The sequence below is a fragment of the Staurois parvus genome, unplaced genomic scaffold (assembly GCF_062004578.1).
Source record: "Staurois parvus isolate SC_StPar_1 unplaced genomic scaffold, SC_StPar_1.0 ptg001049l, whole genome shotgun sequence".
Taxonomy (NCBI): Eukaryota; Metazoa; Chordata; class Amphibia; order Anura; family Ranidae; genus Staurois; species Staurois parvus.
In genome coordinates, this window is record NW_028318845.1 from 875,778 (window position 1) to 901,785 (window position 26,008).

The window sequence follows — 26,008 nt, forward strand, 5'->3', positions numbered from 1 at the left end:
ATTTACCAAAATATATTCAAGCTATAGTTATATAATGAATATGGGCTGAAAGTGCACACTCTCAGGTTTAATTTGAGGGTATGTACATCTAAATTGGAGGAAGGGTTTAGGAATTACTGCTCTTAAGAGTAGCCATCCCCCATTTTTCAAGGGACAAACAGTAATTGGACAAGTGAATCAAAAGCTGTTTCATGGCCAAGTGTGGGCTACTCCTTCATTATTATGTCTTCATCAGTTAAGCAGGTAAAAGGTCTGGAGGTGATTCTAAGTGTGGTATTTGCATTTGAAATCTATTGCTGCGAATTTACATCGTGCATTCAAAAGAAATGTCCATGCAAGTGAAACAGGAGTGGCCAAATCGACAGTTTGCTACATTCTGAGGGAAGAAGAACGTACTGGTGAGGTCAGCTGGACGTCCATGGAAGACAACAGGGGTGGATGATCGTAGGATCCTCTGTGGTAACGAAAAACCCATTCACAACATCCAGACAAGTGAAGGACACTCTCTCCAGGAGGGGGGGGGGGGGTATCATTGTCAAAGTCTACAATCAAGAGAAGACTTCACGAGAGCAAATACAGAGGGTTCACCACAAGGTGCAAACCATTCATAAGCCTGAGGAATAGAAAAGCCAGATTAGACTTTGCCAAAATAACATATAAAAAAGCCAGACCAGTTCTGGAAAAGCATTCTTTGGACGGATGAAACGAAGATTAATCTGTACCAGAATGACGGGAAGAAAAAAAGTGCGGAGAAGGCTTGGAACAGCTGATGATCCAAAGCACACAACATCATCTGTAAAACGTGGTGGAGGCAGTGTGATGGCATGGGCATGCATGGCTTCCTGTGGCACTGGGTCATTGGTGTTTATTGATGATGTGACAGAAGCAGCCGGATGAATTCTGCAGTGTTTACAGATATACGGTCAGCCCAGATTCAGCCAAATGCAGCAAAGTTGATTGGATGGCGCTTCGCAGTACAGATGGACAATGATCCAAAACACACTGCAAAAGCAACACAGGAGCATTTGAAAGAAAAGAAGTGGAATATTCTGCAATGGCCGAGTCAGTCACCTGATCTCAACCCAATTGAGCATGCATTTAATTTGCTGAATGCAAAACTAAAGGCAGAAAGACCCACAAACAAAGAACAACTGAAGACAGCTGCAGTTAGAGCCTGGCAAAGCATCAGCAAGGAGGAAGCCCAGTCGTTGGTAATGTCCATGGGTTCCAGACTTCAGGCAGTCATTGCCAGTAAAGGATTCTCAACAAAATATTAAAAATGAACATTTTATTTGTGATTATATTCATTTGTCCAATTATATTTGAGCTCCTGAAAATGGAGGGATTGTGTATAAAAATGGTTGCAGTTCCTAAAATATGTACTTTGATAGTTATGTTCAACCCCTTGAATTAAAGCTGAAAGTCTCCACTTCAAATTCATTTGGATTGTTTTGTTTTAATTTATTCTGTTGGCCAAAAGTATGAAAATTGTGCCTGTGTCCAAATATATATGACCTAACTGTATAAAAGTTACAAGGACAATACTGTACATAAAGGACAAACATTCTGTATCCTGAAATCAAAGATGTTAAAAATAGTCTCTAATTACTAATTGTCCTTATATACATGAGATACAATTTGTACAATACTGAGCCTCACATATGAACCCATTTATTAAAGTTGTTTGATAAAAGTATCTGATATCTATTAGCACCGTCTGGCCTCATGTACATGGGCAGAAAACCGCAGATAGAATGAGTTTAGGTCAATATACTTCTAAACCCCTTATGCCTGTAAATGTCAGGGGTGTGGACAATTTTTAAAAAACTGCTTGTCCAGGGACTAAATCGGGGCCCAAATCTACTTGTCTCTCATGACAATCTACTTGTCCTGATAAAAAAATCTTTTTTTAACCAAAACTTTATTTAAATTGGAGGTGATTTTAGGCTTTTAAAAGCAAAAGGGGCTTTATTGCGACTTAAATGTGTAATATTAACATTGCACTGTTTATCTCCTCCTCCCCTCCTTGCCTGTCTCCAGCACCGCACCCGGAGACTAGCATAGAGGGGAGAGACCTTGCAGTGTAATGAGCACCGATTGGCTGCTCGACAGGAAAGGGGGGGAGGGGCTTATACTTTATCCCTTTCACTGCCAGAGTAATTTTTGCGTTTTCGCTGCCAGATCCATGTTTGCATTTTTTGCACACGTTTAAAAAATCATTTTAGGCCTGAAGCTTACATAAAACCCCCACACATGATATATTTTCTGAAAGCAGAGACCCTGGAGAATAAAATAGTGGTAGTTTCAATTTTTTATGTTGCATGATTTTACCAGAGAAATTTAGTAAGAAATACAAGCAAGTTAATTTTAGGGCACAAACAAGCAATTACCTTTTTTTTTTGTAAAATATAAAAGATGAGGCTGCAGTGAGTAAGTAGATATCCAACTTGTCAAACATTAAATTTGTGCACGCTCGTGAAATGGTGACGAACTTCAGTACCCTATATTTTCTATAGGTCAACACTTTTAATGCTCCTTATAGGTCACCAGTATAGTAAACAGAGGAGGTCTGGTGCTAGAATTATCGCTCTCATCCTGGTGTGTGTGGCGATATGTGACATGAGTATCACAATCAGTGGTTTCATGCGTAGGTGCCCCAGTGTGTGCTTTTACGTTTGTACGTGCATATATGTGGAGGTGGGGGCCTCAATATTTTTTTTTGGGGGGGGGGGGTGGTATGTGCTTGGGTGTAACTTTCATTTTTTACAATAAAAATAAATAAAAAAACTTTTTCCCTATGTGATGTTTTTTGGTAACAGGTTCTCTTTGAGACATCCACAGTCTAAACAACCCTGCATGTCTCCCCTCTGCTCCATTGAATGTAATGTGGTGCACATCGGACCATATTCCATTCTTTCCCGGGGATTGTATTGCAATCTCCCATCGGGGACCCGGAAGTGACATTGTAACGTCACTTCCCGGTCAGCACAAGAAGGGGAGGGGAGTGGACTTGTCTTCTCCTTTCCCTCTAGCTGACGGCAAGCCGGGCCCGCAGATGGGTAAGCGGAGCCCGAGAAACCTCATGAGAAACCTCATGCTGGGAATGCGGAAAGGCTGACACTGTGTGAAGCAATTGGCGGCAGTGCCGCCGCCAATTGCTTCACCTGACAGGTGAGCCCACTGCTTGCCTGTAGCAGGGCTAAAGGAGGAAAAAAAATACCTGTCCGGCACCCGGAACTAAATGTCCCGGGCGTCGAGTGATAGGAATCAAACATCCCTGAAATGTGCACAAATTACACACCAAAATGAGCATTGTTCATGCTGGCAGCTCCTGGCAGAAAGATCCAGCGTAGATCAGAGTATTTTAGTACACCCGTGTGAATGAGGCCTAATAGAGTATTGTACATGCAGAAGGAAATAAAGAACTAATCGTGTAAAAGATTGAATCTGTGTTGAATAAAGTCACTTGGTTCCTGTGACAGATTATACTGAAAGTCATATATTAATGTAGTACCCTCCTAGATAGCTAGGGGGAGCTAGAGGTTATTTTTAGATAGGGACTGAGCAGCAGCCCAGGTGTAAGGGCTCATGTACACTGCAGATGATAAACTCACGTTTAGGAGCTGTTCAGTGTTTTTTTAGCAGCTGCTGAACTCTCCCTAATGTTTTCCTATGTGTCCATGTACACATCTTCGTTTACAGGCAGTTGAGTTTACAGTCGTTTTTTTTTAACGCGTTCAGGAGTAGATTTTATAAGCGTTTAAAACGCTAAATGCAGCTAACCGCATTAATAAGCGTTTGAAACAATTTTTTAACTCTTCCATTTCCAGATGCTGTCCAGAGCCTTTTTTCATCATGAAAAATGCATGTAAAGTGTTTCCCGGTACCCAAATGTACATAGCACACCATACTTTGAGGTTTTGCGTGAAAGAAAATATGTTAGACATTGCTGCAATAATTTCTGCACAGAAATGAGCTGGAACACATCCAAACACCAATAAAAAAAAACAAAAAAAAAAACAGCTAATCTCAACAAATACTGCTCTCTCTGCTTCTGCTCTCTCTATTTATCTCAAAATGTCTGAAACAGTTAATTTTGTACTGTTTTTCAGTGCATTCTGGGCATTTTGGAAGGTCTCTTGAGATTATCTTTAAAAACTGCTTCTAAACGCAAACGCTCATAAATGCAGCTAAACAGACGTTTTTTAACCTACGTTTTCCAACAGTCCGTTTCCATCGTTCAGAAGTGTCCTGTGTACATGGGGCCTAATAATCAGAAGGGGTCAAATTTCAAGGCTGAGAGGCTCTGCAGACTAGCTGTCTCTGACTTCCCTCTGTTCTAGAATTTTGGAGAAAGTTCTAGAAGCAGGGGGTGGGAGTACGAAGTGGCTGGTCTGCACTCTCAAGGGATCCTAGCTAATCCCCTACAGGAGGCTTGGCAAGGGGCCAGGACAGCTCTTAAGAATGCTTGAGCCTGCTCAGCAGCATGGAGAGTTTGGGTGGAAGATGGAGAAGTGAGGCTGGAGAGCAGAAGCTTGGGAGGCAGCCCAGATGGGAAGGGGCTCATTGACATGCAAGCTTAGAAAGAGGTAAGCTTGGGACCTCACCGGCCCCCAGAGAGGACCACCTGTGTAGTTGGGAAGGAGTGGCCCAGCTAGAAGGCCTGAGAGCAGCCACCGACCAATCAGCCCACAGACTGAGGACTGAGTAAGTAGACCTGCACCCCCTGGGCCAGTAAGGGGAAGGAGAACTGTCACGGATCCAACCCACACGCACACGCCCACAGCTAACCGAGGCGCAGACGTGACTTGGGATAAGAGGGAATAAGGGGGACTTAACTTGAATATATATACGTATATAAAATCGTCCGTGATATACTTTCACAGCCTGCGCTACCTCTGGACACCACTAGAGGGAGACTCCACTCCAATCTAGCTGGCTGACCACACACACAGGTAGACCCGAATCTTACATACAATCTGGTGCACTAATTAGGGTTGAGGAGCAGCCTAACAAATTGACACACCCTTCTAGGATTCCTCCAGCTGTCCTACAAGCTAGAAACCCGGGGTTAATCACTCTTCCACTGTCCATACACCCCCACACCAGACACACCACAAACGGTAGCTTGCCACCACCCAACAGTTTATTCGCAGAACGGTCTGCTGGGATACCACACACACACACACACACACACACACACACACACACACACACACACACACACACACAGATCTCCGTCTGGCAGACCTGTCACCCTTACAATCTGCCAACACGCAGTGCAATTGCATGCAAAGACCGAGCATATAAAGAAACTAAAATACAATACAATCTAATCTCTCCGGAGATATGAGCCCGAGCTTAAGTACCTAGAAGTCACTGATTAATTTTATGATTTTAATATTCCGAAAGTGGGCAGTACATAAAATATGTACAAAGTATAAAAAGTTACAGAAAATACAAGAAGACACACAATTGACTATTCACTATAAAATAAAAGGGAATAAAAAACGGAAATAAAACTTTTACCAAGATTTATCCTGCGACTGGAGGAAGTCAGAGAAAGTCCGCAATCCGTCAGTCAATAGGGCGGGCTCCATGCGAATTATGACGTCCATATTCCAGGTCCTCAATTTATGGGAATATGGTCGTAGGCTGGACATTAGACCTTGGCCAGTTGACTCTGGGGGGTGTTCCTGTACCAGCCCACAGGACACTCTGGGTCCTGAAATGCCCAAAGTCGATTGGACCAGGAACGGTTTGAATCACCAAGTCAGGGATTGAATTACCGACACCAGCGCATCAGTCCGATTGTTCAGCTGTCGCCATCAGGCGCAATATAACCATTTTCTGCCTTTCTCTGGGACCCCACATAGGCTACAAATACAGTTTTACATGCAGATGTAGCCTACAGAGTGTCCAATCAGAAGGAAGTATTTTCATCTCTCTGCAACTAATATTTTAGCTTTTATGAGAGATGAAACATATTCCTTTGATCTACTGATATAATTTGTAGCTCCCAAACAGATCGGAGCTCTCCTGGTCTCCTGCAGCCGAAATGTCTGGCGTCCCTCTTTCAAGCTTCAAGAAGGTGGCAAAGTCTGATTATATATAGGTGACAATCCTACTTTGGTCAATGCTCGAGAGTAGATTTTGGTTAATGGGGTACCACAAGTGCCTGGTGCAGATCAAAGGTTTCCTCATTTTGCGTTGAATGGGGACTTGCTTTATCGAGTAGTTGAAAGTCGAGGGGAAACTAGAGCAATTGCTGGTTCCCCACCCTTATAGGCAGATGTTCCTTGATATAGCCTATAACAACACACTGGGAGGTCACCTGGGGGCTGAAAAAACAGGGGCCAGAATAACCGAATGGTTTTACTGGCCAGGGATGAAGACTTGGGGGGAAAAGGTACTGTGTATCCTGCCCCGGAGTCACACTACAGAAACCCCCTGGTACCTTTGCCCATAATTGAGGTGACATTTGAACGGATCACTATGGATCTTGTGGGACCCTTAGTGAAGTCAGCAAGGGGACAACAATATATATTAGTAGTCCTGGATTACGCAATTAGGTGTCCAGTAGCAGTCCCTTTTAATCACCTCTGGGTTTTTTATTTTTTCTTAAACAAACCAAAAACCACAGAAAATTTTGGAAAAAAAAATTTTTTTTCTTAGTTTTTGTTATAAAATTTTATACATAAGTGATTTTTCTCCTTCACTGGAGTGCGCTAATGAGGCTGCAGTGATAGGCACTGATGGACACTGATAGGTGGCACTGATGGGCATTGAGAGGCATCACTGATGGGCACTGAAAGGCAGCACTGATACATGGCACTGACTGGCGGCACTGACTGGCACTGTTAGTTGGCACCGACTGGCACTGATAGGCGGCACTGACTGGCACTGATAGGCGGCACTGACTAGCACTGATAAACAGCACTAACTGGCACTGATAGGTGGCACTGATTGGCATTGATAGGTGGCACTGACAGACACTGATGAGTGACACTGAAAGGCAGCTCAAATGGGCACTGTTATGTGGCATTGATTTGCACTGGTAGGCACTGATATGTGGTATTGATGTGGCACTGATGGGCACTGGCAGGTGGCACTGATGAGCACTGACACAAGGCACTGATGGACACTGACAGGTGGCACTGCTGGGGCTACACTGATCATCAGGGCACACTGATCATCAGTGCCCTGATGATCAGTGTAGATGTCCCCTCCGCGGAAAGCTGATTACCAGCTCTCCTCTCCTCACGAGCTGTCAGCGTGACAGCTCGAGAGGAGAGAAATGCTGATAACCGGCATTTCCCTGTTTACATGTTGTCAGCTGTGATTGGACACAGTTGATCACATGACCGAGCCGAAATCTTCGGCTCTTTCCGTGATCAGTGATCGACACAGCGCACCGCCGATCGCCGCACTGTGCACTCCCTGAGCCGCGCATGCATGGTGAGTATGGGAGGACGTCATATGCCGTCCTCCCAGAATGAGAGAACCATCTTGCGTGCGTCATATTACTATATGGCGGGCAGGAGCTGGTTAAGGAAAACTTATTCTAAAGCCATGGCCCAGGTATTTCAAATGCTTTCACGAACTGGGTTCCCCAAAGAGATAACAGACCAGGGTACCCCTTTTATGTCGGGGGTGATGGTGGACTTGTGCAGACTATTTCAGATTATGCAGTTGTGGATGTCTGTTTATCATCCGCAGACAGATGGCCTCATTGAGAGGTTTAATAAAACCCTGAAATGGTAAAAAGAGTGGTTCAGAAGGACAGGAAGGATTGGAATATGTTGCTCCCTGCCCTGTTGTTTGCCATTTGGGAGGTTCCACTATCATCCACGTGATTCTCACTGTTCGAGGCAGTGTACGGGCGAAGACCCTGGGGGGCTGCTTGATCTAGTAAAGGAGACGAAGGAAAGTGAAATCTCACCACACAAAACAGTAGTAGAGCATATCATATAAGAGAGAGTGGGTAGAGTGATGCAGTTAGTGAGGGAACATCTCCAGAAGGCTCAGGATGCCCAAAGGAGGGTGTATAAATGGTCAGCTAAAGTCAGACAGTTTCAAATAGGAGACCGGGTGGCTTTTCTGATACCAACGGTGGAGAGCAAGTTTTTTGCCAATTTCCAGGGGCCGTTTGATGTAATGGAAAATGTGGGTAATGTGAACTACAAGGTACACCAGGCAGGGAACAGAGAGCCATACCAAATGTATCATGTAAAATTGTTAAAACTCTGGAGAGATAGAGAACAGTTGTCTGCTGGGGTAAGTGTCAATTTAGGGGAACCTGCGGGAGTTGATTGGGTGCAGGTAGCTGGTACCCTGTCTAGGCCACAAACCCAACAAGCAAAAGCGTTTTTGCAGAAAAATAGAGAAATGTTTTCAGGATTGCCTGTCTCCCCAACATCAATGAGCATGATATTGTAACAGAGCCCAATGTAAAGATCTGTTTAACCACTTGCCAACCGCGCTATAGCTGAATGATGGCTACAGCGCGGTTGCCCAGTTCTGGGAGGGCGTCATATGGTGTTTTTCCAGAATGCGCCCTCCTACGTGCCCCAGGGGGCTCGCACCCAGCGATCTCCGTGATCGCTATGTCCTAGGGCCAATCACAGCAGCCTTTTACCACTTGATCAGCTGTGTCCAAAGACAAAGCAGAGCACCGGTAAATGCAGTTTCCGGTTATCGACTGCAATTTCCTCACGCTGTCACAGGTTGAGGAAAGTATTGCCGATAACCGGCATTTGTCAGAGGACGGATTGGCACCGATCATCAGGGCATTGATGATCAGTGCCCTGATGATCAGTGCCCAGCAGTGCCACCCACCTGTGCCCATCAGCTCTGCCTATCAGTGCCTCCTCATCAACGCACATCAGTGAAGGACAAAAATTACCTGTTTGCAAAATTTTATAATAGAAACAAACTTTTTTTTTTCAAATTTTTTTGCTCAGTTTTTTTGTTTATAGCGCAAAACATAAAACAACCAGCGGTGATTAAATACCACCAAAAGAAAGCTTTATTTGTGTGAAAAAAATGATAAAAATGTCATATGGGTACAGTGTTGCATGACCGTGCAATTGTCATTCAAAGTGCAACAGTGCTGAAAATTGGCCTGGGCAGGAAGGGGGTGTAAGTGCTCAGTAGGCAAGTAGTTAAAGCCCTATCATATCCCAGAAGCCCATAGAAATGTAGTGTCTGAAGAAGTGAAAAGAATGCTTGAGCTTGATGTCATTGAAGAGTCGCTGTACCAAAGCCCAACAGCTCCCTGCGCTTCTGCAATGGCTTTAGGAAACTTGGTTAGATGAGCACATTTAACCCTTTAATCACCCCGTCACCCAGCCAGTGCCATTAGTACAGTGTCAGTATATAGAATTTTTCAGTGATTGTATTATTGTCACTAGCAACATCAGATAGCGTCAGGATCAGATAGCGCCCCTCCCAGCTAGAGTCAGCTAGCATTAGATTGCCCGCACACTATCGCACTCACACTATAGGTCGCTGATCACCGCCATTACTAGTATAGTGTTTGTACGGATCAATATATTGATCACTAACAGAGCTATACTATGGCCTCCTTTGTATAGTGTCCCCAGAAACGCAGAGTTAGCAGGATCAGCCCCGTTCGCTGCCAGCACTAGCGTTTAGCCCCTCCGCTGTTTTTCTTGGAAGATTTGTACCAATTGATTGTGGGCTAAAGCAATTTATACGCACAATACATCGCCGCCCTCCCAAATTCAGCTTGTGCCAGACAATTTGGATGGAAACCTATCAGTTTCTGAGGTTAAAACTTTTTTTGGGCCTAACCCTCAACATGGGCATTACATAAAATAATGATTTGTGGTCATATTGGTCCACAGACCCAATTCATCATATGGCCATGTTCTCTGCTGTTCCATATATACCCAACATGGACCAGCAATGTACTGGTACATCGCTGGACTTTGAGTGTTTTTTTTTTTTTATTTTTATTTTTTGCTCTCTCGTCCACAGGAGGATCCGAGAATTCAGTTTGCCGTTCTGCCTGCTGACCATAGAGCTGATCAGAGACTGGAATGGCTCCAATCATGTCTATGGTCTAAGAAACTGGAAGCTACAGTATGAGCATTTCATTATTTCCATTTTGCCTGATATCAGCGCCATTTTTAAATTGGGAAAGCATCTGATCACACTGATTTCGGTGTTATCAGATGCTGTAAGGGCAGAGGAGAGGTCTAATGTCAAAAAGACCCCGGATTTCTCAGAAAAGAATACCTGTAACAGGATATTTATATTCCCTGTAATAACAAAAAATAGGGACAGTGTAAAAATAAAAAATTGTTATAGGAGTGGGTGGTGTGTGGCATAAGCTTTTATGTTGGCCTGAAATGCCAGGATAGTAGAAGTGCAACCCCCCCCCGACCCCTTTTTGAAAAGTAGATAGTCCAAGGTATTTGCTAAGGTGCATGGTGAGTGTTTTTGGAAAATGAAGAAAGAAAACAAAGATGTTTCAAAACCCTGTGATAAATAATGAGATCTGCAAAATACTCACCATGCCTCTTATCAAATTCCTTGGGGTGTCTGCTTTCTAAAAAGGGGTCATTTGGAGGGGGGGAGGTGTTTGCACTATCCTGGCATTTTAGGGCCTCAAACTTTGATAGGTAGTGAGGAATTAAATATGCCCTTTGAAAGCCTGAAGGTGGTCATTGGGTTTTGGGGGCCTGTATGTGGTTAGGCTGCCAAAAAGTCTCTCAGAAGTGGTATCCCCATAACTCGGGAGAAGTAGCAGAATGTGTTTTGGGGTGTTATTCTGCAAATAGCCATGGCATACGTCAGCAATATATCAATATATGATTTTAAGTGACAACTTTGTGTGTAAAAACAAATTTAAAAAAATAGAAAAACTTGTGGCCAAAAAAAAAAAACTTCCATGGACCATTTCAATACCGTGCAATTTTACCCCTTCCTGCCCAGGCCATTTTTCAGGTTTCAGCGCTCTCACACTTTGAATGACAATTGCGCGGTCATACAACACTGTACCCAAACTAAAATTTTATCATTTTCTTCACACAACTAGAGCTTTCTTTTGGTGGTATTTAATCACCGCTGGGGTTTTTATTTTTTGCTAAATTAACAAAAAAAGACCAAACATTTTGAAAAAAAAACACATTTTTCTTTGTTTCTGTTATAAAAGTTTACAAATAAATAATTGTTCTTCATAAATTTAGGCCGAGATGTATTCTGCTACATGTCTTTGGTGAAAATAACCCAAATTAGGATGTATTTTTTAGTTTGTAGGAAAGTTATAGAGTTCACAAACTATGGTATAGATCTGAAAATTGATCAATCCTGAAGTACTGACGGCCAATCTAATTTCTTGAGGTCCAAGAATGTCAGAACAGTACAGATATCCCACAAATGACCCCTTTTTGCAGAGTAGACAGTCCGACGTACTTCATAAGAGGCATGGCGAGTTTTTTGAAGTTGTATTTTTATGTCATAATTTTTCGGAAAATGAAAAAATTAAAAAAATTATTTTCACTATTTTTTTTTTTACATACTGTCACCAGTGCAGTACCGCGTCATCATATAACTGGCATGGCGGTTAACAGGGACACTGACTGGTGACAGTATGAAAAAAATATATATATATATTTTTTTTTTTTTTTTTTTTTTTTTATTATATTTAATTTTTTATTACATTTTTTTTTTTTTTTTAAAGATTTTTTTTCATATTTTACTATGACCAAAGTAGTACAATGGTACCATAGTAACACTGTACTACTTTGGGGAAGTGATCAGTATTTTTTTTTTTTTTTTACACAATTTGCTTATAGCAAAGAATTACTTTGCTATAAGCAAGCATTTACCTGAATGAAATCGATTCATTCAGCTTTTTTTTTTTTTTTTTTTTTTGTGTGCTTAGCTGTGATTTGGTCACAGCTAATCACATGACATGTGCATGTGATTAGCTGTGACCATTCACAGCTAGGCACTAGTATAGAATGGATGGCATCATGAATGAAGCCATCCATTGTATACAACTGTCATGTGACCTGCTGTGATTGGTCACAGCAGGTCACATGTTACCAGCAACGGGAGCCGGTACTCGGATCTGTCATCGGCCGTGTCAGAGGTGCACGGCCCGTGACAGATCCCGCTGCTGCGCCGCTCTGCATTACCGCAAACGGCGCATGTGCGGGAGCACGCCAAATGGCGTGCACCCGGAATGAAGAGGCACATCTGAAGCCGCCAAACAGCCATTGGCCGGGCGGCTAATGGTTAACATGCCTCTCAACCAATTCCTTGGGGTGTCTACTTTCCAAAAAGGGGCCATTTGTGGGGGTTTTGTACTGTCCTGGTACCTCCAAGAAATGTGATACGCTGACTGTAAAAGCTGCATAAATTCCGGTATATATACCATAGTTTGTAGACTAACTTTCACAGAAAACCATTTTTTTATACACGTATTGGGATTTTTTTTTTTTCACCAAAGACGTAGCAGAATACATATTGTCATAAATTTATGACTGAATTTGAGTTTATTTGGATACTTTTCATATCAGAATGTAGAAAACGTGAGTTTTTTTTTTCCCGAAAATTCTGTAATTTTTTGTGATTTAAAAAAAAACCAAAAAAAATAATCCATTGATCACCCAGTGATCAAATACCACCAAAAGAGCTCTGTTTGTGTGGAACAAAAGGACTTAAATTTAGTTTGGATACAGTGTTGCATGACTGCGCATTTACCAGTTGAAATAGTGCAGTGCTGAATAGCAAACCATGGCCTGGTCAGGAAGGGGGGGGGGGGGGGGGTAAATCTTCTGGAGGACAAGTGGATAAATATAAGATAAAGCCATTTACTCCATGAAAACCTCTCAATTATAAGTGATGATGGTGAGTCGTGTACAATGGACTGATCCAGGGAGGAGCACAGTACAAGGCTCCTATCCTCAGCTGGCCATACATGTGAAGATCTCTTTATTTCTGCCTTCGGGTTGATTTCTCTAACAGAATCACCTGCTGGGGGCCCCAAATATACACCAACAATGCCTTCATCTGATTGGATGCAGGAAGGATGGATGTTCAGTCAACAATTCTCCACGTGGCTTCTTTGATAAATATAGATTGAAAAATTCAGCTTTTGTCAGTCCGTGTGGTTCTGAGAAGAACACCCAGGAAATGTACTTTGCCCGGTTTAGTGGATGGACCCCTCCCCCCCCCCCCCCCCCAGTGATACACAATAAAGAGGAACACTGCAACCAGCATACTGTGTATAGAGGGGGAGGGGAGGATGATGGGTTATGGGTGTCATGGTGGAATGGGCGCTTCTCAGGAGCTTGTCCGGGGAATGTGGTGTTGGGTCATTTGTATGGATTTTATGGGTCCTATGTTGTAGTATGGCTGGTGTTGGGACTTCCTCTCTTACTGATCTGGGAGGAGGTTTGAGGTCACATGACAGACATCAGGGAAGGTGATAGGACAGAGAGGAGCGCACAGGAGTCATATATTACACATAGAGATCATGTTTTATACTAATATGTATATATATAATGTGTGTGTGTATATGTATGTATACATCCCCCACCCCTCCATACTGTCACCTCCTACATATCACACACCTCCATCCCTGTACATATCTCCTCCCTATACCGTCACCTCCTCCATCATCACATATCACACACCTCCATCCCTGTACATATCTCCCCCCTATACCGTCACCTCCTCCATCATCACGTATCACACACCTCCATCCCTGTACATATCTCCTCCCTATACCGTCACCTCCTACATCATCACGTATCACACACCTCCATCCCTGTACATATCTCCTCCCTATACCGTCACCTCCTACATCATCACGTATCACACACCTCCATCCCTGTACATATCTCCTCCCTATACCGTCACCTCCTACATATCACACACATGGCACCCTCTGATCCCGGCTCACATCTCCCTCTTCTCTCTGCAGGGATCCATATCTACCAGTTGATGTACGGCTGTGAGCTGAGAGATGACGGCACCACTGCGGGGTATGGTCAGCACGGATATGATGGGAGAGAATTTGTGTCTCTGGACACACAGAGATGGATCTGGATCCCGACCATGAATGGAGCTCAGATCACCACACAGAGATGGAACAGTCCGGAGGTCAGAGAGGGGGAGAGATGGAAGAATTATCTGGAGAATCTCTGTCTGGAGGAGCTCAAGCAATTCATAGAGTACGGGAGAGAAGATCTGGAGAGGAGAGGTGACTGTATACATGTTTATTATCCACGCAATGTATACACAGTACACCCTATATACACGCTACACCCTATATATACACCACTCCCTATATACACGCTACACCCTATATACACGCTGTACACTATACCAGGGATGCACCAATATACAAGCGGCCAGAATGTATCAGCCGCAAATATTGTTAGCGTTTTGCCGATGGGAAAAAGGAGCTGATAATGGCCACTGAAAACGTGCAATATTACAGCGATTAGGGTGCGTTTTGCATAGTCATGTGACTCAAAAAAAGCATCAAAATACAACACGTGTGCATTTTCAATGCATTTCAGGCCTGGTTCACACCAGCAGTTTGCCTTTTTGTCTGTTTTACATGTGCATTTTGTACACTTTTTTTAAATGCATTTAGCATTTTTTTTATTTATTTTGACCAACTTGTTACCGGGCAGATTAAAAACACAAAATGCATCAAAAACTGAATACATGAGTGTTTCCATTTTTGCTGCTTTCAGTACATTTCTGGCCTGTTTCACACCAATGCAGTTTGCGGTTTTGTCCTTTTTGCAGTGTGTTTTACACGCATGTTTTTGACACATTTTTTGATGCAGTTTGTTTTTGTATGGTTTTTTTTTTTTTGGCCAACTTGTCGCTGGACAGATTAAAAACGCATCAAAAAGGCAACACGTGTTTGTTTTTGATATATGCTTTCGATGCATTTTAGGCTACACCCTATATACCCTGTATACACTCTACACCCTATATGCCCTGTATATACTCTACACCCTATATACCCTGTATACACTCTACACCCTATATACACTCTACACCCTATATACCCTGTATACACTCTACACCCTATATACCCTGTATACACTCTACACCCTATATACCCTGTATACACTCTACACCCTATATACACTCTACACCCTATATACCCTGTATACACTCTACACCCTATATACACTCTACACCCTACACACTATATACCCTGTATACACTCTACACCCTATATACCCTGTATACACTCTACACCCTATATACCCTGTTTACACTCTACACCCTATATACCCTGTATACACTCTACACCCTATATACCCTGTATACACTCTACACCCTGTATACACTCTACACCCTATATACACTCTACACCCTACACCCTATATACCCTGTATACACTCTACACCCTATATACCCTGTTTACACTCTACACCCTATATACCCTGTATACACTCTACACCCTATATACCCTGTATACACTCTACACCCTGTATACACTCTATGCCCTGTATACACTGTGTACGCACTATACACCGTATACCAGGGATGCAGCAATATACCAGCGCTCAAAATGTATCAGCCGAAAATATTGTTAGCACTTTGCCAATAGGAAAAATGGAGCCGATAATGGCTGCTGAAAATGTGCAATTTTTCATGATTTTACCGCGATTATGGTGCAGTTTACATATTCATGTGACTAAAAAACCATCAAATTGCAACACGTGCATTTTTGATGCATTTTCAATGCATTTCAGGCTTGGTTCACACCAGCAGTTTGTGTTTTGCATGTGCATTTTTTGCCCTTTTTTTTGTGCTTTTTGTAAAAATTTTTTCTTTTTTTTTTGGCCAACATGTTGCCGGGCAGATAAAAAATGCAAACTGCATAAAAAACTAAACACATGATTTTTTGACGCATTTTTGCAGTTTGCAGTGCATTTCAGCCTTGTTTCATACCAATACAGGTTGCGTTTTGTCTGTTTTCAGTTCTTTTTCAGCGCATTTTGCGTTTTTTTTTTTTTCAAGTGTGTTTTTGATGTGCTTTTTAAAGTTTTTTTTTGGGGGGAGGGGGGGGGGCAACTTGTTGCTGGGCAGATTAAAAATGCAAATGCATCAAAAACGAAACACATGAGTTTTTGACTCATTTTTGCAGTTTGCAGTGCATTTCAACCTTGTTTCATACCAATACAGGTTGCGTTTTGTCTGTTTTCAGTTCTTTTTCAGCGCATTTTGCGTTTTTTTTTTTCAAGTGTGTTTTTGATGTGCTTTTTAAAGCTTTTTTTTGGGGGGGGGAGGGGGGGGGCAACTTGTTGCTGGGCAGATTAAAAATGCAAATGCATCAAAAACGAAACACATGAGTTTTTGACTCATTTTTGCTGTTTTCAGTGCATTTCTAGCCTGTTTCACACCAGTGCAGTTTGCGTTTTGTCCTTTTTGCAGTTCATATTGTGTTTTATGCACGCACGTTTTTGACACCTTTTTTAGGTTGTTTTTTTTTTGTTTTTTTTTAATTTTTTGGCCAATTTGTTGCAGGGCAGATTAAAAAGCAAGACTTGTGAAAATGCGTTAGAAATGCACTACATGCGTGTTTTGCATCTATTGATTTCTGTTGCACCAAAACCGCACTGTTTTGCATTTAAAAAAAGTCCCTGACCCTTTCCAAAAACGCAGCAGCTCAATAAAGCTCAAAAAAGCATAGATGTGATTGTGTCCCATAGAAAGTCATGTTTAATGGACTGTAGTGCATTTCTGCAAAAAAAGCCGTAAAAAACGCATTGATGGTAGTCAGGCCTCAATGGGGAGGTGCATTTTTGGTGCGCCCAAAATGCGGCAAGCAGGATTTAACACCAAGTACAACACAAGGGAAGCGCAACAGACCAGTGTGAAGACATACATTGAATTTAAAGGGATGCATTTTTCTTTTTTTTTTTATTCTTGAGCTTTTCCTGTGCCTTTTTTTTTTCTTTACTCAAAAGTGCTGCAAAAATTGCTGAGTGTGAAAGCAGCCTATTGCTATGGAGGCCCCCACTGCTCCATTTTTGTATTCGCACATTGAGCTGTGGCTTGGCCCCGCCCCCTCTCTGCTCATTGGCTCACTGGCTGTGATTGACAGCATTGGGAGCTAATAGCTCCTGCTTCTGTCTCAGCCAAGAAGAAGAGGGAGACGCGGGATAGCCAAGAGTCCAGTGCACATCACTGAAGTGAAAGGGGGCTAGGTGAGTATTGGGGGTGGGGGTGGGGGGGGGGGGGTGCTGCACACAGGTTTTTTTTACCTTCATGCATAGAATGTATGAAGGTAAAAAACCTTGAGCCTTTAGAACCACTCTAAGTACACCCATATGAACAAGGCCTAAGAATCTAAGATCACAGAAAAGCTCAATCTGTGCAATAGTGTCATGAAAAACTAATTTTATTTTTGGAGCTTTATTTTGGTGGTATTTGATCATCACTGAATTTATTATTTTTTGTAAATGTAAAAAGACCAAACCTAAAAAAAAAACAATATTTTCTATTTTCTGTTATAAGACATATCCAATAAAATCAAATTTCTTCATAAATTATAAAACAAAAGAAATCCCAACGTGTATATTAATTGGTTACAGCGTCTACAACCCATGGTACATACAGTGGGTATAGAAAATAATCAACCCCCCCCCCTTTAAAATGATTACATTTTGTTGCTTTGCAGCCTGAAATGAAGACACACAGTTTTTGTTTTATCCAGCTGGATTCACTCAGTGCAACTTATAACATCCGGGTGATATAACACCAACATGTCAGAATTTATTTTTTTTTTTTTAAATTCAAAAACCGAATCACTGAGTTGGAAAACGGATCATCCCCCCCCCCTCCTAACAATTACTAGTAAAATCAATCAGGTGTAGCTAATCACCTTCTCAATGGCACACAAAGCCATTTGATTTTCTACTGTGATCAGCTGTGGTCATTTTGATTAGCTCAGCATAAAAAGAGCTATCCTGGAGCATTTCAGTCCCTGGTAGTGAAACTGTAGAAAACGATCAATTATGGGTGGCAAGGCACTGTCTAAAGATCTCTGGGATAAAGTTGTGGACAGGCACAAGTCGGGATAAGGATACAAACAAAAATGTCAAATAATTTATCAATGCCTAGAAGCACAGTGAAGTCTCTTATTTAGGAGTGGAGGGTATTTGGTACAACACAGACCCTCCCTGGATCAGTCCTCGCCTCAAACTGGATGAAAGAGACAGGAGGAAACTGGTCAGAGAGGCTACCAAGAGTCCCCAGCAATTCTGAAGCTGTTGCAGGAATCTATGACAAAGAGCAGTCATTGTGTGCATGTGACAACAATATCACAAATCCTCCACAAATGTGGCTTGTATGGGAGGGTGGCAAGAAAAAAGCCGCTCCTCAAGAAAGGCCACATGTAGTCATGACTGAGCTTTGCCAAAACACACCTTGAAGATTCTGAGGCTACATGGAAATAGGTGTTCTGGTCAGATGGGACTAAAATGGAATGATTTGGCCTCAACACTAAATTTATATGTCTATAAATCCGGCTCACCATCCAAATCCCACCATTCCTGCAGTAAAGCATGGAGGGGGGAATATCCTGGTATGGGGGGGTTTTCTGCAGCAGGGACTGGAGCACTTGTCAGGATAGAAGGAAAAATGCCATCAAAATTCTGAGGAAAATCATCTGCCAGAAAGTCCAACATGGCAATGACCCAAAGCACACAGCAAAAAAGACCCCACAGAGGTTGGGGGAGAAATGGGTGACAGTCCTTGCATGGCCGGGTCAGAGCCCAGACTTAACCACTTCAATACCGGGGACTGTCACCCCCTTCCTGCCCAGGCCAATTTTCAGCTTTCAGCTCTCTGGCACTTTGAATGACAATTGCGCAGTCATGGAACTCTGTACCCAAACTAAATTTTTAGAATTTTGTTCACACAACTAGAGCTTTCATGTGGTGGTACTTGATCACCACTGGGGGTTTTTAATTTTTGCTAAATAAATAATAAATGAATTGAAAAAACATTTTTCTTTGTTTCTGTTATGAAAACTTGCAAGTAAATAAATGTTCTTCATAAATTTAGGCCAAGATGTATTCTGCTAAATTTCTTTGGTGAAAATAACCCAAATCAGTGTTTATTATTGTTCTGGACATTAATAATGAAAATGTTATAGGGAACTCCTAACCTCCTATTGATTGGTGGGTCCAAATTAATAACTACTGCAGTGGGGAACAGACACAAACCTTACACTCGGCATCTTTCCAAATAACTGTTCTGTTTATTTGTATTTGAAGTATTTTATACACATGATTATGTAGGGATCACATTAATATTACAGTTGTACTTTATGGTAACGAGGGGCGTTACATAGGCAGGCTGATTTCTAATCAGGACTTGAAGGAATGCAAACATGTAATGAGAACATTATTAGTGGCGTGTGCACAATGAGTGCCGTGTACAATACATAGGCAAAGCACACAAAATAAAATGCAGAATTTACAAATTTCCTTTACAATTAGTCTGTAGGAAAGTTATCGAGTCCACAAACTATGTTCTATATCTGAAAATCGATCAGTCCTGATGTACTGATGGCTGATCTAATTTCTTGAGACCCAATAATGTCAACAGTACAGATGACCCCTTTTTTTTTTTTTAAAGTAGACAGTCCGAGGTTTTTAGTAAGCGGCATGGCGAATGTTGTTTAAGTTGTAATTTTTTTTTTCATAATGTTTTGGAAAATAACGAAATTTAAATTTATTTTTCACAAATGTGGGTTTTTTACATACTGTCACCAGTGCAGTACAGCATCATCATATAGTCAGGTCCATAAATATTGGGACATCAACACAATTCTAACATTTTGGCTCTATACACCACCACTATGGATTTTAAATGAAACAAACAAGATGTGCTTTAACTGCAGACTATCAGCTTTAATTTGAGGGTATTTACATCCAAATCAGGTGAACGGTGTAGGAATTACAACAGTTTGCATATGTGCCTCCCACTTGTTAAGGAACCAAAAGTAATGGGACAGAATAATAATCATAAATCAAACTTTCACTTTTTAATACTTGGTTGCAAATCCTTTGCAGTCAATTACAGCCTGAAGTGTGGAACGCATAGACATCACCAGATGCTGGGTTTCATCCCTGGTGATGCTCTGCCAGGCCTCTACTGCAACTGTCTTCAGTTCCTGCTTGTTCTTGGGGCATTTTCCCTTCAGTTTTGTCTTCAGCAAGTGAAATGCAGGCTCAGTCGGACTCAGGTCAGGTGATTGACTTGGCCATTGCATAACATTCCACTTCTTTCCCTTAAAAAACTCTTTGGCTGCTTTTGCAGTATGCTTTGGGTCATTGTCCATCTGCACTGTGAAGCGTCCAATGAGTTCTGAAGCATTTGGCTGAATATGAGCAGATAATATTCCCGAAACACTTCAGAATTCATCCTGCTGCTTTTGTCAGCAGTCACATCATCAATAAATACAAGAGAACCAGTCCCATTGGCAGCCATACATGCCCACGCCATGACACTACCACCACCATGCTTCACTGATGAGGTGGTATGCTTAGGATCATGAGCAGCTCCTTTCCTTCTCCATACTCTTCTCTTCCCATCACTTTGGTACAAGTTGATCTTGGTCTCATCTGTCCATAGGATGTTGTTCCAGAACTGTGAAGGCTTTTTTAGATGTTATTTGGCAAACTCTAATCTGGCCTTCCTGTTTTTGAGGCTCACCAATGGTTTCCATCTTGTGGTGAACCCTCTGTATTCACTCTGGTGAAGTCTTCTCTTGATTGTTGACTTTGACACACGTACACCTACCTCCTGGAGAGTGTTCTTGATCTGGCCAACTGTTGTGAAGGGTGTTTTCTTCACCAGGGAAAGAATTCTTCGGTCATCCACCACAGTTGTTTTCCGTGGTCTTTCGGGTCTTTGGTGTTGCTGAGCTCACCGGTGCGTTCCTTCTTTTTAAGAATGTTCCAAACAGTTGTTTTGGCCACGCCTAATGTTTTTGCTATCTCTCTGATGGGTTTGTTTTGTTTTTTCAGCCTAATGATGGCTTGCTTCACTGATGGTGACAGCTCTTTGGATCTCATCTTGAGAGTTGACAGCAACAGATTCCAAATGCAAATAGCACACTTGAAATGAACTCTGGACCTTTTATCTGCTCGTTGTAATTGGGATAATGAGGGAACAACACACACCTGGCCATGGAACAGCTGAGAAGCCAATTGTCCCATTACTTTTGGTCCCTTAACAAGTGGGAGGCACATATGCAAACTGTTGTAATTCCTACACCGTTCACCTGATTTGGATGTAAATACCCTCAAATTAAAGCTGACAGTCTGCAGTTAAAGTACATCTTGTTCATTTCATTTCAAATCCATTGTGGTGTATAGAGCCAAAAATGTTAGAATTGTGTCGATGTCCCAATATTTATGGACCTGACTGTAACTGGTGTGGCGGTGATTGGGGACACTGCCTGGTGACAGTATGAAGAAACAAAAAATGTGTTTCAATGGTTTTTTATTACATTTTTTTTTTTTTAAGATTTTTTTTTTTTCATATTACACATAATACACCTGATTTAATTCAGGTTTTTTTGTTGTCATTGGCCACAGCTAATCACATGACACAGATGGGCTGTGATTGGCCCAGTCTGTACATGTCACCAATCACAGCTAGTGACACAATTGTGTATAATGGATGGCATGAATGGAAGCCATCCATTGTTTACAATTATCATGTGACCTGCTGTGATTGGTCACATGGTACTGGCAATGGGCCGGTATACAGATCTGTCATTGGCTGGGTCGAAGGTACACAGCCAGTGACAGATTTCGCCACAGTGCAGCGCGATCTCGGAAGGACGTCATGACACCCACTTGGATCAAAGAGAGTCCCGCTCGGCCATCATTCTGCTATTGGCTGGATGGGAACAGGTTAAAGACGACCCTAATCATGTCTCTCTGCAGAGCTGAGAACACGATCCATCACTTCCCCTAGTAAAAGCACCACATAGTGTACACCAAGCACATAGCTAGGCACACACTTAACCCTTTGATCACCCTAGATGTTAACCCCTTCCCAGCCAGTGTCATTAGTACAGTGTCAGTGCATATTTTTAGCACTGATCACTGTATTAGTGTCAATGGTTCCCACAAAATGTCAGTTAGTGTAAAAATGTCCACCGCAATATCGCAGTCCCGCTATAAAAATTCCATTTTATGTACCATAGTTTGTAGATGCTATAACTTTTGTGCAAACTAATCAATATACACTTGTTGGGATTTCTTTTACAAAACTATGTAGCAGAATACATTTTGGTCTAAATTTTATGAAGAAATTTGATTTTTTATTAGATATGTTTTAAAGCAGAAAATACTTTTTTTTTTTTTTTCAAAATTGTCACTTTTTTTTGTTTATAGTGCAAGAAGTACATACATTTCATTTTGGTGCAGTGTTGCATGACCGCGCAATTGTCAGTTAAAGTAAAGCAGCTCCGTATCGCAAATAATGGCCTGCTTAGGAAGGGGGGTAAATCCTCTGGAGGACAAGTGGTTAAAAGACAAAAGCGCTGATCAGTGTGAGCCATCCTGGGAGTCAGACAGGCCGCTTCCTGTCAATGGGATGCATGATGGATCGTCTTCTGAAGGGATGTCCTCAGGACTGCTCTGTGTTGATGGATCTACACCCCACTGACATCACTGACAGCTCACCTTCTATTAGAGTGAATGGTGGGGACTGTGGCCTCATAGTTCTATGCTGGAGATCATCATACTGTATGTGTCCACATTCATCTCATAGGAGAACATGGATTACATTTGTCAGTAGATCACATACCTTGTTTCCTCTCTCTCAGTGCGTCCAGAGGTGAAGGTGTGGGGCCGCCGTCAGTCGGATGATGTGACCAGACTTCATTGCCTGGTGTACGGGTTTCACCCCCGACCTGTGGATGTGAAGTGGATGAGGAATGGGGAGGACCATGTTCCTTCAGATGAAATGACTCCCAATTCTCCCCCATCCTGATGACACCTATCAGATCAGAGTCAGTGTGGAAGTGCCAACCAAGGAGGGAGACACTTACTTCTGTCATGTGGACCACAGCAGCCTGGGGGATGAGACTCTCAGTGTGAAATGGGGTGAGTAAGTAGGACTTCTGCTATCTGTCCATACACCACGGGGTTATTTACTAAAATCTGGTGCAGCTCTGTATAGAAACCAATCAGCTTCCAGGTTTTATTGTCAAAGCTTAACTGAACAAGCTGAAGCTAGAAGCTGATTGGCTCCCATGCACAGCTGCACCAGATTCTGAGTGCTCCGGTTTTAGTAAATCTCCCCCTGTGTGTTTATCACAAGTAATGCTAAAATGGAAACATCCTTTGTAATAAGCCGGCTGTGTTTGTGTCACAAAATGAATGAGAACGAGTGCAACCGAGGAACAAAACAAAGTACTGAGATACAGAAATAGCATTCAGACCGTACACAGCAGTATCTGGGGTAGTATTTCCTGCACTGTGACTGGTCGGTGATTTGTTGAGATTTGAAATCCATTTACAATGAAGGATCTGCCTTTGTATGGTTATCTGTAGAAAATTCCAGAATCTCCATGTCATTGGCATGTCATCATTTCATATTGTACCAATGATCACTGTCAGATATATAAGATATATTGTTCTTGATATATTAATCATTAGCAAAAGTATTTCTCCCATGTTCTGTTCTGTAACATTGCCAATGGAGGGATTTGTTCTTCTTTTGTACCTCGGTAACTCTGGATTTAAAGGGTTAGTTCATACATAACTGAGAATTTACAGATAAAGTGTTACTAAACCCACAACAGTAAAATCAGTCTGTATATGTTGTAAATCATGCTTATTATACTCACTGTGGAACTTAAGAGGGTAATCCTCTGCCTTGTGTAAAAAAAGCTGTTTGATCCTGTCTTCTCTGATCCTGCCCTTCTTTTGCTGTCCCCAATCCATCAGCCATACTTAGAGCAGCAGTGGCACGTCTACACATGCTCTGTTTACTGTGTATTGATAGAGAGGTGTGTTTTTCATTTTTGTTTTTTCTTTTGGGAGAGTGCATGTGATCAGCACAGGGCCAATCAGTGCTGTCCAGACAGAGGGTCAGGGGTTATGCAGCTTTGTAGGATAGTCAGAGGAGAATGAAAACTCCTCCTACAAGAGTAGCCAGTGCTCGGCCAGACACTGATAGAAGTCACAAGACTGCTACATACTGCTGGTGAGAAAAGGTATTAAGCAAATTTATATTTCCTAAAATAATTGCATTTCCATGTTCTGTGTACTGTGGGAGACCAGATATAGTGAATGCCGGGTCTGGGGAGACCAGATATAGGGAATGCAGGGTCCAGGGAGACCAGATATAGTGAATGCAGGGTCTGGGGAGACCAGATATAGTGAATGCAGGGTCCGGGGAGACCGGATATAGTGAATGCAGGGTCCGAGGAGACCAGATATAGTAAATGCAGGGTCCGGGGAGACCAGATATTGTGAATGCAGGGTCCGGGGAGACCAGATATAGTGAATGCAGGGTCCTGGGGAGACCGGATATAGTGAATGCAGGGTCCGGGGAGACCAGATATAGTGAATGCCGGGTCCTGGGTTTAGTGACACTTTAAAGGAGGCCATAGAGGCTGCCATTGCTGACTGGTTGATAATTGCCTGTTTGTCACACTGACCCTTTTGCCTTCACAAACCTAGAAAAGGTATACAAATAAAGAATCCAAATTTTACTCTGACTTAGTTGATTCGCATATTTGTTCCAGGTCAATGACATAGAAAATAATGAAACCAGAGGGTCAGCATGATAGCCAAGTAAATGTCGGACACACTGGCTGGTCCCGAGAGAGCCGTGGAAGGCAATGGGGGGGGGGGTTCCCCTCCTGCTGGTGCAAGCAATAGAGCTGCTAGTTAGCCGAGCTCCAGCTGTAAAAAACGGTATCGGGGGGAATGCCTGCAGCTGCTGGAATCGCTCCGGTACAACCACCAAAACTTCAGAAGTGGCTAAGCTGCTCATGGCCGTGGTCGCACTCTTGCCTCCTCCATGGAGAGTTAATAGTGAAAGGACCACACATAGGCTGGAGTTTTGGGTGGAGAAGAGGACAACACTGGACTGGGGGTGAGGGTTAATTATATTGTTTGATTCTACCCCCTAGACCTACCCCCACTACAAGGGTAGATGTTGACTAACTCCTGTAGCTGGGCTTTATAGTAATGGGCAAAAAATATAAAAAGGAATGCGCTAAATACCAAATCACATGAAAATGCAGATAAATACATAAATAAAATAAAAAATATATTTATAAATGTCCGTAATTCATATATAAGTCCAAACACCAATATAAGTGAAAAAAATCTCTTAAACAAGAAAAAACACCGTGTAGCAAAATCCACCACCGAATGAAATGGGTAAACTCACCAGAGCTATTTGCTGATCAAATTATAAATCAGCAAATATAGCAATTGCTCTGGGAGCGATGATCTGTTGGAGTATCCAGGAGCAATAGCCTGCAGTCAGCCAAATCAGCACACATGGAACAGCCTTAACTGCAAGTGGTCATCATGCCTTCATAACTTTGGAAATGCTCGGGGAATCAAAGAAGAGTATCATGCGCGATCACAGCCGACAGTCTCGAGGAGTGTCCTGATGTCCCATCCACTAAGCCCCGCCCTATGCATTTCGCCATCCGCCGTCTTCATGCCGCCCTTGACGACGTCGGATGACGAAACACGTAGGGCGGGGCTTAGTGGATTTGGACTTATATATGCATTACGGACATTTATAAATATATTTTTTATTTTATTTATGTATTTATCTGCATTTTCATGTGATTTGGTATTTAGCACATTCCTTTATATATTTTTTGTCACTTACCTTTTCTTTGGTTAGGTTTGCAGCTTTATATAGAATTTATTGGTGCTGTGTCTATATATTTTACATTTATAGTAATTGGGAAGGACTTTTTCTTTGCAATGAG

At 42.3% G+C, this 26,008-nt stretch overlaps 1 pseudogene across 1 annotated transcript in view; it reads left to right on the forward strand.

The window, feature by feature from the left end:
• LOC149440899 (class I histocompatibility antigen, F10 alpha chain-like) overlaps positions 1-26,008 on the forward strand; it is a 64,979-nt pseudogene that overhangs the window by 37,043 nt on the left and 1,928 nt on the right. The window contains exons 3-4 of the transcript XR_016307469.1: positions 13,964-14,242; positions 22,868-23,147. The product of XR_016307469.1 is annotated as a class I histocompatibility antigen, F10 alpha chain-like (transcript). The remainder of the gene's footprint in view (positions 1-13,963; positions 14,243-22,867; positions 23,148-26,008) is intronic.